Below are 11893 nucleotides of genomic sequence, written 5' to 3'. Positions count from 1 at the left end.
GCTGATGGTTGCCGCTACTGCCTCGGACACTTTTTGACAACATTTTGAACATTCCATGATACCCACAAAGCAACAAATATAACAACATGTAAAGGTAAAAAGTGTAAATTTAGGACTTTTTATATTTTCAAAACTGCTTATTTCAACTGGTAGCAAAAATCACCTAAATTTCCTAAATCTTAATTTTCTATCAATAGATTTATTTCATCCTTAAATTACTCTTAGATCATTATTTTTTTTATGAAGCAGCTGATTTGAAGGCGACGATGAGAACAAGACTTTAACGCCCGGTAGGAAATATAGAAAACGAACCTGAAAAACTGACGCTACCATACCGCTTCGTATTTCTTCTACATCTCTTACAGATAAATGCTACCTACACTACTAAGGTAGGCTGCTGAAGAATGTTACCTGTCTTACGAAGACAATGATCAGTATGTGCCAGGCGGTTGAATGTGAAAGGTGTGTCTTGAGCGTAGAAATCATCGTCTTACACTTTCTCGGTTCATTTTTCTTTAGTGTTAATATTGTAATTTGAAATTAATAACAATAAATTAAGCTGCGCTACATAGTTTTATTATAGAAAGAATTTGAAGTTTTAGAAAAACTGGATGTTCAATCATGCCAAGGAATAGTGGCAAAAACTGAATACGTTGGCATTTTCTTTCTTCTGTTTCTGGATCTTGGCATACATTCTTTTTCGATGTATTTATGCGGTTCAAGTGTGTCAGTGAAAACAGGCTTATTTGTGTGAATACGTGGAAGCTTAGCGAATAACTGGAATTACTTTTAACCTGGAATTTACAGTTTACACAAGTTGAACTATTTTGGATCCCTACTAGGACTACGGCATGATTTCAACTCTAAGTACCATTTAATACAAATTCAACGAATCTCAATGCACTTGATCAATCAAGACACACACACACAGGCTAGAAAGTGTGCAACTATCGGGTGTGAAAAGTGAAAAGTAACGGTGGCCTAATAGCATGACTTCAATACTCAGTAATACTATCATGTTCGAACCTGTTTAGCTTAAAATTATCGTTTGTAGTGAATAATTATCTGAAAATAGTGTATTTTATCGTTTATAGCTGAAACTCGCAGTCTTCAATGATGAAATAGCCACAACCATTTTTGCCTGGATATTATATCGGAAGAGAAAGAAACATTCAATGTAAGTATAACTTTCTCATAAAAAGTATTGACATTTTGCTATAAATGATTCAGTTATCGATCGAAAGGAATCTCATGGTAACATTGCTAATCAATCAAGTCTTATACAAAATGCATGTTACACACATGTTATCAGTAAATGTAACATGAACTAAAATATATCTTTGATATCTCACCCTTTTACGAATATCATTTGTCTTGATTTGGCCAGAAAAAGAAACTTTTCGGTTTTTTTTCCCTCTTTTTAATAAGTTTACGCGAGCGACAAGTAAGGCTATGCTTCTGAAAGGCTGTCAAAAATCAATAATAAATCGATTTCGACTGCATATTTTCGATTCCAGTGACTATTAATTTCGGTCTTCTGTAAAGGTAAAATGATCCTTGACGTTTTAAAGTGCTTTTCATCAACAAAATTAACAATTTAGCACACAGACTTTTAAAACGAAACTTCTTCTACTTCTTCTGTCATTTACATTTAATTTTTTTTTGATGATTTCACCGCTAAAAAGTCTAGTTGTTTATTTTTCCCCCACAACGCTAAAACTAAGAATATTATAGAGATAATTGAGTCCAAGCCTGCTAACAGTAATGTATTTTCCAAAACATCGTTATCACAAATTGGTTTTCATTGCATATCCATTACGGGCTGTTCATTAACTACGTAGACAGTTTTTTTTTGGGATTCTTGACCCCTCCTCCTCCCCTTCGTAGACAATTGTCCATACAAAAAAAAATTGTATGGGCCGTGGATGATTGCCAACCCCTCCCCCCTAAACTGTCTACGTAGTTTATGAACAGACCCTTATCAGTACATATTAGGTTAATATTAAAGCCCCTTTTCCACAACACTTTATCACTGAATCTTTTTTAAATATTTTGTTTTGTCCCTGATCTTGTAAGACACCCATAAATTGCTTCCATTACTGGAGAGTTTACTTTGAGCTTCGTGATCGTGGAAATGTAGTTGGTTGGCGACAATTGGTTAGGTATATTTTATGTGTTATGAAGTGAGAGTTCGATATTGCTCTGGTTTTCTTTCCCTTTACTTTTCGTAAAAAAATTTCCTCATTGATTTACTGGCCTAAATTATGTTACTAAACGCTACATTTTCAGTCCTCTCAACTTTCGGCTATTCTTGTTTGCCTTCATATACTAATTGAATTGTCTTCAAAACATGTTTATGTTTATGTTTATGTTTTCAAAGCATAAATGATGGTTGATTGATTGATTTCAAAATGTTTTCATTTTTGTGAGTGACTTAAATCACCAACACTACAAGTTCCCTCTAAACTGGAATTTCAATACACGCCTACAGCCTACAGGTCGAACAGCTTGAGAACAAAAAATCCACATTCACCACAACTGGGAGAGTCATTATGGTTACCCTCGCCAGTTTGTATGTCTGCAGCATCACAAGTGGGATCGCATACGAGTACATCGGATATATCTTTGACTGTGGGGAAACCAAATCTTGCGCTATCACTTTTCTATTTGTCTTTCATTGGGAATGGCTTCTTCGGCGTTGTCGTCACGTTTTACATCAAAGGTAACTGAACGCAGAGTTGGAAATCAGCTGCAATTCACATATATTATTGTTTTATTGCGACCTATTCAAAAGTTTAACAAAGCTACACAATTTTCATGCAAATTTTGTTTGCTTGCGTTGCAACTTTTTCTAGCATCCGTGACATGAATTTAATCTAAACAATTTTCGATAAACCCAAATGTGTGAGTGTGTTTTTTTCAAGAAGATAAACATAGTAAGGCAACTAATCACTCAAAAATCTTGCTATGATCCTAACACATTTTAGCGTTTATAACAATTGATTCAGCCGTGTATCAATGTGCTGCAATGGTGATTCAGAGCCTAATGTTCAGCTCACATGCAATGCATAATGACCAGCAAAAAAGCAAATCGAGTATTATGATCTAAGGTCACACGATCACTTCCTCGCTGTTGTAAATATTGTTTGTGCCGTACTGTGAGGCTGTTTTAAGTCCAAAATATAGAACGAAACCTTCATGCTGCATAAGATTTTTCTTGGTTACGATAATGTCTAGAAGATTTCACTGAAGATTAAATTATGATTGTGAATATTTCAAAATGAAATCAACGCTGTTTTACCTAGAGAAAGGGTTGTCATTTATGACTCTGGATTAATATTTGTCGCTGCTTAGTACTCTCAAACGAAACGAATTATTACAATGGCTTTAATCAATAATATTGACGCATAATCAAAATAGTTGGGTTTTGTGTTCCAATATTTCCCCAGCAGCAGATGCGGCATTTTTTTTTATTAGAAAAGTTGTTATTTTCTGTTAACAGTTCATCGGATATAATAAATTTAGTGAAGAGCATCCAGGGCGGATTGGTGACCTACCAAACATATTCATGAACATATTGATCTATCATCTAAATAATGACAAAACTTCTGTTGTGTGGGATCCACTTAAGCGAGATGTGCTTTTTAATTAGTGGAAGAAATCATTTCCAAGTGTGTTAAGGTCATTGAGGCTTTCAGATGAGGCTGCTTGTACTGCTGCCTTGCTTCCGATGTTGCTCAGGCTGTAGTAGTAAAATTTCTGCCGAATTCTCAATACAACGCGTTGCACAGGTGGGCTCAATTATCGATTTAATTAAATTTTGTTTAACTCTAGGCTGATTCAAACATTATTTTCATTTTATATCGAACATCATTCAAATAGGTCAAATGAGGGGAGGGGGGTTGGTTAAAAAAAATGTTTTATCAACTCATTTGAGCAGCGCCGGTCAATTTCAGTCGGCGCCGCCGGGATATTTTGAGGCATAACATCTCTGATCACGCCTTTCATCAGAATTGAACTGATAACGCCTTTCTTCGGAATTGAACTGATAACGCCTTCCTTCGGAATTGAACTGATAACGCCTTTCTTTGGAAGGGAAATAAAGCCGTTGGTTATCGGTTCATGAGTTGATGGGTCGATAGGTAGAGTCCAGGTGTGGGAGCTGCCTCCCTGGCGTTGGTAGCATTGGTGCTCAGCACGGAAATCAAGATCGACGGAAAAACAAATCAAGGAAAAATAATCATTCATAAGAATTACTGATGCTATACATAAACTAATAATTCCGAAAAAAAAATTTAAATTTAGTATATAGGTATGTATCTAGAGTATTTAAGTTGTGGTTTTTACCCTTCTTACAAAGAAGGATATACATACCGCTTGGAAAACCAAGTGTAGATCCGAGGCTCAGAAGGCTGAGTTTTTATATTTCAATCAACTCTGCTTAATGATATCGGAAAATATCTGTGTTTGTGTAAAGTAAGGTGGGGCAAAAGTTCAACCTTAGTTGAAAAAATTAAAATTTCTCAAAACTCCAAGCATTTGGAATCAAACAAATTCCATACAAAGCATCCCTCACTCATGGTTTACAACTTTATCTTACAGATGAGTTTTCAGTCCATTCATTGCTAGAACGATGGTGGGGGTAGCGTTAGCGTTGTTATGATATACTTCGTAGATTGTATACTAGCGACACTCACGTCTCATCTGAAATTCTCAGTTATACTACTTTAAGGAATAATGCTGGGGAGTATACATTGGTTCCAATCTAAACAAGAGTAACAGAAGCATGACTGTCGCTATTCCCGGCCGCGCCCATCTTTACCATAACTAGGAATAGGTAAGGAAATGTTGATGTAGTACTTACTTCACGAGAGGCCACCGACTTAGCGACACCCTCATAAGTGCTACGGAGTTGGAGGGTTGGGTAGGGTATTCGGTTAGGATTCACCTCAAGTTGGCGATGCAACCAAAAGTATGTATTGTTTATTTGTTGTTTATTTATTTGTTGTTAGCCGGCTATCGAAAGAACGTATTCATTTTGTTTAGTGATCATGAATTTTAAGAGTCATGACGGAGAGCTTGGAATCAAACCCATGATTTTCTACTCAGTAAGCAAAAACGATCCCTCCAGGGTCATCGAGCATATCATAATCCACAGCGCTTCGCGTCAAGGTACGAATATATAGATGAACTATCTATTATTGAATAACTATTATTTACAATAATTACATGAAAGAAATAAACTATAAACTACAAACAAAACGTGACTACAAAAATCTCAAAAAGATATTCTCACAAATATATTTCACGCAACCAGGAATCTCAAAACCATTAGACGCTATACTATGTGCAGAATATGTTAGTCACAACCTTACCTTACCAATCAGGCTAAGGCCTTGTTGCCCTCTGCTGTCCGAAGAAGTCGTCTCCACTCTACTCGATCCATGGCCACAGTTCGCCAGCCTCGTAGTCTGCGAAGGGTCCGCAGGTCACCTTCTACTTGGTCGATCCACCTTGCCCGCTGCGCGCCTCTTTTTCTTGTTCCTGTTGGGTCGCTTTCTAGAACCATTTTCACTGGGTCGTCGTGCGCCATTCTTACGACGTGCCCAGCCCACCGTAGTCGCCCAATTTTTGCAATGTGGACGATGGATGGTTCTCCCAGCAGCTGGTGCAATTCGTGGTTCATTCGCCTCCTCCACGTTCCGTCATCCATCTGCACTCCACCGTAGATGGTACGCAACACCTTCCGTTCGAAAACACCAAGGGCGCGTTGGTCCTCCACGAGCATAGTTCAGGTCTCGTGGCCGTAGAGGACCACCGGTCTAATCAGCGTCTTGTAGACAGTCAACTTCGTGCGGCAGCAAATTTTATTCAACCAGAGCGTCCTCAGGAGTCCATGGTAGGCACGATTCCCTGCCATAATGCGTCTTTGAATTTCTCTGCTGCTATCATTTTCGGCGGTCACCAGTGAGCCCAAATACACGAACTCATCGACCACTTCGATTTCGTCGCTGTCAATCTGAATTCGGGGTGGGAGGCTAACATTGTCTTCCCTAGAACCTCTTCCTTTCATGTATTTGGTCTTTGATGCGTTGATGGCAACCCAAGTAACAATTTTGGTTTTATGACGGTTCTGGAGACCATGATTTAGACTTGTAGCATGCTTTAAAACCTCGATAAAACTTGAAATGTTACTTGGGAAGTCCAATCCGTCTAGCTTCAGCCTTCAGTCTGATGTACGTTTCCGCCATCATCTCAAAGTTCCGTACCATAATGTCAATGTCATCGGCGAAGCCAAGGAGCTGGATGGACTTCCTGAATATCGTGCCACTCGTGTCTATACCAGCTCTTCTGATCACACCTTCTAACGCGATGTTGAACAGCGGACACGAAAGTCCATCACCTTGCCGTAACCCCCTTCGAGGTTCAAAGGGACTCGAGAGTGTCCCTGATACTCGAACAACGCACATCAGTCGATCCATTGTCGCCTTGACCAATCACGTCAGTTTGTCCGGAAATCCGTACTCGTGCATAATCTGCCATAGCTGATCTCGATGGATTGTGTCGTATGAACAAATGATGTGTGGGCACGTTGTATTCGCGGCATTTCTTCAGAACCTGCCGAATCGCCTGGTATTGCCCCACGAACTCTCTTGCTAATGGTGACAGGCGACGGCATAGAATTTGGGAGAGTACCTTGTAGGCGGCGCTCAGCAGTGTGATCGCGCGGTAGTTACAGAAATCCAACTTGTCGCCCTTTTTGTAGATTGGGCATACGACACCTTCCATCCACTCCTCCGGTAATATCTCCTCCTCCCAAATCTTGGCAATTACCCAATGCAGCGCTCTAGCCAGTGCTTCACCACCGTGTTTTAATAGCTCACTTGGTAGTTGATCTACACCAGTTGCTTTGTTGTTCTTCAGCCAACCGATCTCCTCCTCAACTTCTTTAAGATCAGGGGCCGGTAGCCTGTCGTCTTCTGCGTGTGCTCCAAGGTCTGTTGCCGTGCCACCTTCGTTTTCTGCTGCTTCACCGTTGAGGTGCTCGTCATAGTACTGCTTCCACCTCTCAATCACCTCACACTCGTTCGTGAGAAGGTTACCGTCCAAGTCCTTGCACATATCGGCTTGTGGCACGTAGCCTTCGCGCGAACTATTTAGCTTCTCATAGAACTTCCGTGTGTCGTTTACGTGGTACAGATTTTCCATCATCTCGCGATCTCGGTCTTCCTGCTGACACTTCTTCCTTCGGTTCCTTCGGAAAACCGAGTTTTATCTGTTCCGCGGTTGTCTGTATCGCTCCACATTCAATCTCGTGCGGTGTTGCAGCATTCTCGCCCGTGCTGCATTCTTCTCCTTAACTAACAGTTTGCATTCGCCGTCAAACCAGTCATTTCTTCAGTCCGGGATTGCAGTACCTAGTGCAGCTACAGCAGTACTACCTATGGCGGAACGGATGTCCCTCCAACCATCTTCAAGAGAAGCTGCGCCAAGCTGCTCTTCCGTGGGTAGTGCAACTTCCAGCTGCTGCGCGTAGTCCTGGGCAACTCCGGCGTCCCGTAATTGCTCAATGTTGGGTCGTGGCGTTCGACTTCGACGTGTGCTATGCACCGTCGAAAGTTTTGAGCGCATGTATACTGCAACTAGGTAGTGGTCCGAATCTATGTTCGCACTGCGGTACGTGCGGACGTTGATAATGTCGGAGAAGAATTTCCCGTCGATTAGAACGTGATCGATTTGGTTTTCTGTGTGTTGGTCAGGTGATCTTCAGGTGGCTTTGTGGATATCCTTGCGGGGGAAAAAGGTTCTTCGAACTACCATATCCCGAGAGGCTGCAAAGTTCACGCATCGTTGTCGTTCGATATGGCATGCAGGCTGTTTGACCCGATTGCCGGTCTATACATTGCCTCCCGTCCTACCTGAACGTTCATGTTGCCGATGACAATTTTGACGTCCCGTTGCGAACAGCCGTCACCTGCTCCAGCTGCGCATAGAACGCTTCTTTCTCGTCGTCGGGTCTCCCTCCGTGTGGGCAGTGCACGTTGATGATACTGTAGTTGAAGAAACGGCCCTTAATCCTCAACTTGCATATCCTCGCGTTGATCGGCTGCCAACCAATCACGCGTTGGCGCATCTTACCCAGCACTACAAAACCGGTTCCCAGCTCGTAGGTGGTGCCACAGCTCTGGTAGAAAGTAGCCGCTCGATGCCCGCTTTCCCATACCTTTTGTCCCGTCCAGCAAAGTTCCTGCAGTGTTACGACTTCGAAGTTGCGTGGTTGAAGTTCGTCATAGATTAACCTATCGCTGCCCGGAAAGCCAAGCGATTTGCAGTTCCATGATCCGAGTTTCCAATCGTAGTCCTTATTTCGTCGCGTAGGTCTGTGCCGATTGTTCCGATCCGTATTTCTTTCTTCAGTATTTGCAACTTTGTTTTTTTCCAGGGCGGCTTGTTGGGCCTGCCCCAACCCCCTGTCTCGCCGGGGGACCATCGTGCACAGCTCTGTTTAGAGTCCCACGCTGGCACTAGGACGGTGATCAGTCGCTCTTAACATGGAGAACAGACGCCGTTTTGAGCCGCACCTCCATTTTAGTCACAAGAATAGGCCAAAAGCAAGCGTCCGACACACAAAACCCGCCAGATCCACTTGCAGTCACAATCAACGATTCTACGAATCGCGAGCGCTCACGAATCATAAAACCGCTGACTGCGACACTCTGAAAGCGAAATTGACAGGCTCTATGCGTCAAACACCCACCCTCCAATCTTCTCCCGCATCCAACAACACAAATCTCCATAGCAACATCTAACGAATTCAAAACTCTGAAAATCACTCATCTATAGCAAGTGAGTGGAAGGAATCCTGCATGCAACCATTCTTCATGATACACTTTTTCTACCTATCTTTCTATTAGGCCTGTGGACATGCGTAAGCTTCGAAACTTCTAACCAAACTGGTAAAATTTTCAGATCAAAAATAAAAAAAAAAAACTTGAAAAAATTTCTCAAAGGTTATTACAAGTATAATAAATATTGATTATTTTACGCAAAAACGAGCAAGTAATATTAAATATCTTGTATCGCATGCTAATGCTAATTGACTGTTACAAAAATTATATGCTTAAATAAAATAAAATATTAATAAAATTATATGCAAAATTTACTAGAAGATCATTACTTTATTGGTGAGAAGTTTCTAATAAGCCCTCCCAGTTCCTCTGTATACAGAACAAATCTGATACTATAATCAGAATTGCTCGGTCTGCGTGAAGCAGCCGATTTCATCAAGGAAGTTAACAGCCAAGAATTAATCATTTGAGGCATACTGAAACATTAAGAAGGGGATTTGTGTCACTATAGGAAATCATCATCGCTGCAAATATAAAGAAATTAAACATAACACTTTGCTTCAGTACCGTCAACCTCCATGTCCATGGGTAGGGCTAGAACGATGGTGGTGTAAAGGTCATAAATAAAACACATTTTTGTGCCGATATATTGTCAAAACTTGGCGAACAACGTAATCCACTCAAAAATAATGTTTTCTCGCAATAAAAGCAATAAGTTTGCAATTTCTTTGCGGTTTTTGTCACATTCTCCTCCATATGTGATTGTTTACAGTAAATAAATGTATTGTAGACATTTGTGAATGATAACATAGGATTGCAACACGACCAAAAGCCGTTTTCTCCTAAAATAATCTTCAAAAAAACACAATCATATTCTGAAGTAAAATTTCCCCTTGCTTATTGGATTTTTCTTGATGTACGCAGCCAAAGTTGGTACAAATATAATAATGCATCACCTCGAAACACACTTTTGCTTATAGTTTATTGAAAATACCAAAAAAAAATTGTGACTTTTTGGGGGAAAGTCTGTTTAGAGCCAGACCTTCCAAACAAGCGACAAAACAGAGAGTTTTATATTACACGCCCCACCTTTCTCTATGCGTAAAGGTTTTTTATTTTGTCGTTTTTATCACCAACCACTTATCCGAATTGAATGTAATAACCGTCAAGTGTAGGTACTATGCTCACTTATTTTTGTTATTTTTGGAATCGGTCAACTTGTTTCGAAGATAAGAACAGAACAAGATCTAGAAATCACAGATTTTGCGAGCTAAGTTGTGTTTGTCGGCATACACTGATCAGAATTGGACGCAACAACTATCAAATAAAAGGTATCATGGTTCCATAGAACGCAATTGAATAAGTTTGGATACGGCTGGAACAAGCTCCAGTGAATATTTTTTTTTTAAACATAAGTCGTGTTTCTCAGCAGCCACTCAACCTAATTGGACGCCCCAACGTCCTAATGAAAGGTACTGTGGTTCCATAAAACATTTTGTCTGGTTCCGTAGTTATTTCTGGAACATCTTCCGGTTTGCATTAGTCATGAGACTAATCCAACCTGAAGGAAATCATTCCGATCATGTGACACATTAAATGACATGAGAATTCAAAACCAGTTCAATAGTAGTAATTTGGCGATGAGTGACAAAAATGTAAAAAAAAGTTTTATTTGTTTCACCATCTGAGAAAAATGGCAAGGTTCTGAGTATTCACTCTGCGGAAAAAAAATTATCAACTCATTTTTGTACACCAGGTTTTGATTATGAATACGTTTTAAACCACGCATCTTGACCCCCTGGGAAGATACTTGCTTCGGAAAATGTGTTTGTGTAGCTTAGGACTTCCGGATGCTGAATAAATAAATTCAGTACACTGTCATTACGCAGTGGTAGTATACATGTGAGCCTCCTATTTATGATATCTAGTAGCTGTCTTTCAAAATCCTGATCACCTGAGAAGTTGGTGTATTTGGCAAAGTTATTCAAGTAGCGGAGGCATTTCAGATAGTTCACATATTAGTAACTTTTGGTAAACGACTTCATAGGGAATATAAGAAGTTACATAAACATAGCTATGACCAACTTTGCTCTCTACTGTACTCTGGTACTTTGATTCTGATGCTGTCAAAAAAAAAAGTTATTTGATCATGTGTGTTAAGTCCTTCTTTTAAATTTAACAACGAAAAATATATTTAAAAATATTATTCTAGATTTAGTTCTTCTTGTAAAATTACAAACAGAGCATTCTCGAGTTTTTTTTTGATAGCATCGTTTCAGTATATTTTTGACTATTTCAGGTTTTGTAACTCTTAATATCCTTTTGAAGATACTCTTTACAATTGTCATTCAGCATCAGCAATCGGAATTCAATAGTTTGTAGTTGTGAACAAGTTTAATTGAGCTCTTGGTGAATATCTTAATTTATATTTTCCACTTCCAGAAGAGTGACGTACAGAATTAATGTCAAATTTAGTCGAAGAAATTGAAAATATTTGTGTTTTATTGAATGCTAAAGCTACTATGATCATGAAATAAATTCTAAAAATATTGTACGATGTGCACAAAAAGAGCGAAACACTTGTTTTGTCACACTGTCCAAAATGTTACCAGAATCTAAGATCATAATAGTACCTAAAATAATATATTATTAATAGATTTCGTTAAGATATCTTATAAAGGACATGAAATAAATAGTTCCAGATTTTTTTTGATTTGTAAATACTTTTAATGGATTTGGAAAGAAAAATTAGCTTTCACCTTTTTTTCTATATAGTCCTTACACGAGCAAAGTCTGAGATCAAATTGAAATCTAAATTTAATGTTGTGATTTCGCTGATAATGATTGCTCAGATTGCTGTCATTTTGGTCGTTTTAACGGTTAAAATATCAAAATTGAGAGCAAAAAACTCGTCCTGTAACATCACATTGAAAACTATTTCTGCTATCAGTGAGAGCAAACTGAAAACTCAATTTGATATCAATTTTTCCTGTTGATAACAAAACAAGTATTCAATTTGATGTTATGCAAAGGCAATGAAAACA

The 11893-nt window shown here is 39.4% G+C and overlaps 1 protein-coding gene across 4 annotated transcripts in view; it reads left to right on the top strand.

The window, feature by feature from the left end:
• Positions 1-426: 426 nt before the first annotated feature.
• Positions 427-11893, top strand: part of uif (sushi, von Willebrand factor type A, EGF and pentraxin domain-containing protein uif) — a 71902-nt gene continuing 60435 nt past the window's right edge. For 3 of the 4 annotated variants that reach the window (XM_065233054.1, XM_065233055.1, XM_065233056.1), the window contains exons 1-2: positions 427-462; positions 1095-1177. The gene's annotated coding sequence lies outside the window, so the exon portion shown is untranslated. The remainder of the gene's footprint in view (positions 463-1094; positions 1178-11893) is intronic. The other variant, XM_065233053.1, reaches the window with a different exon arrangement.

Source organism: Ochlerotatus camptorhynchus, unplaced genomic scaffold (genome assembly GCF_037179485.1).
Source record: "Ochlerotatus camptorhynchus isolate MF236.1 unplaced genomic scaffold, CSIRO-AGI_Acam_v1.1 ptg000386l, whole genome shotgun sequence".
Classification (NCBI taxonomy): domain Eukaryota; kingdom Metazoa; phylum Arthropoda; class Insecta; order Diptera; family Culicidae; genus Ochlerotatus; species Ochlerotatus camptorhynchus.
This window is presented reverse-complemented; position numbering and strand designations above follow the sequence as displayed.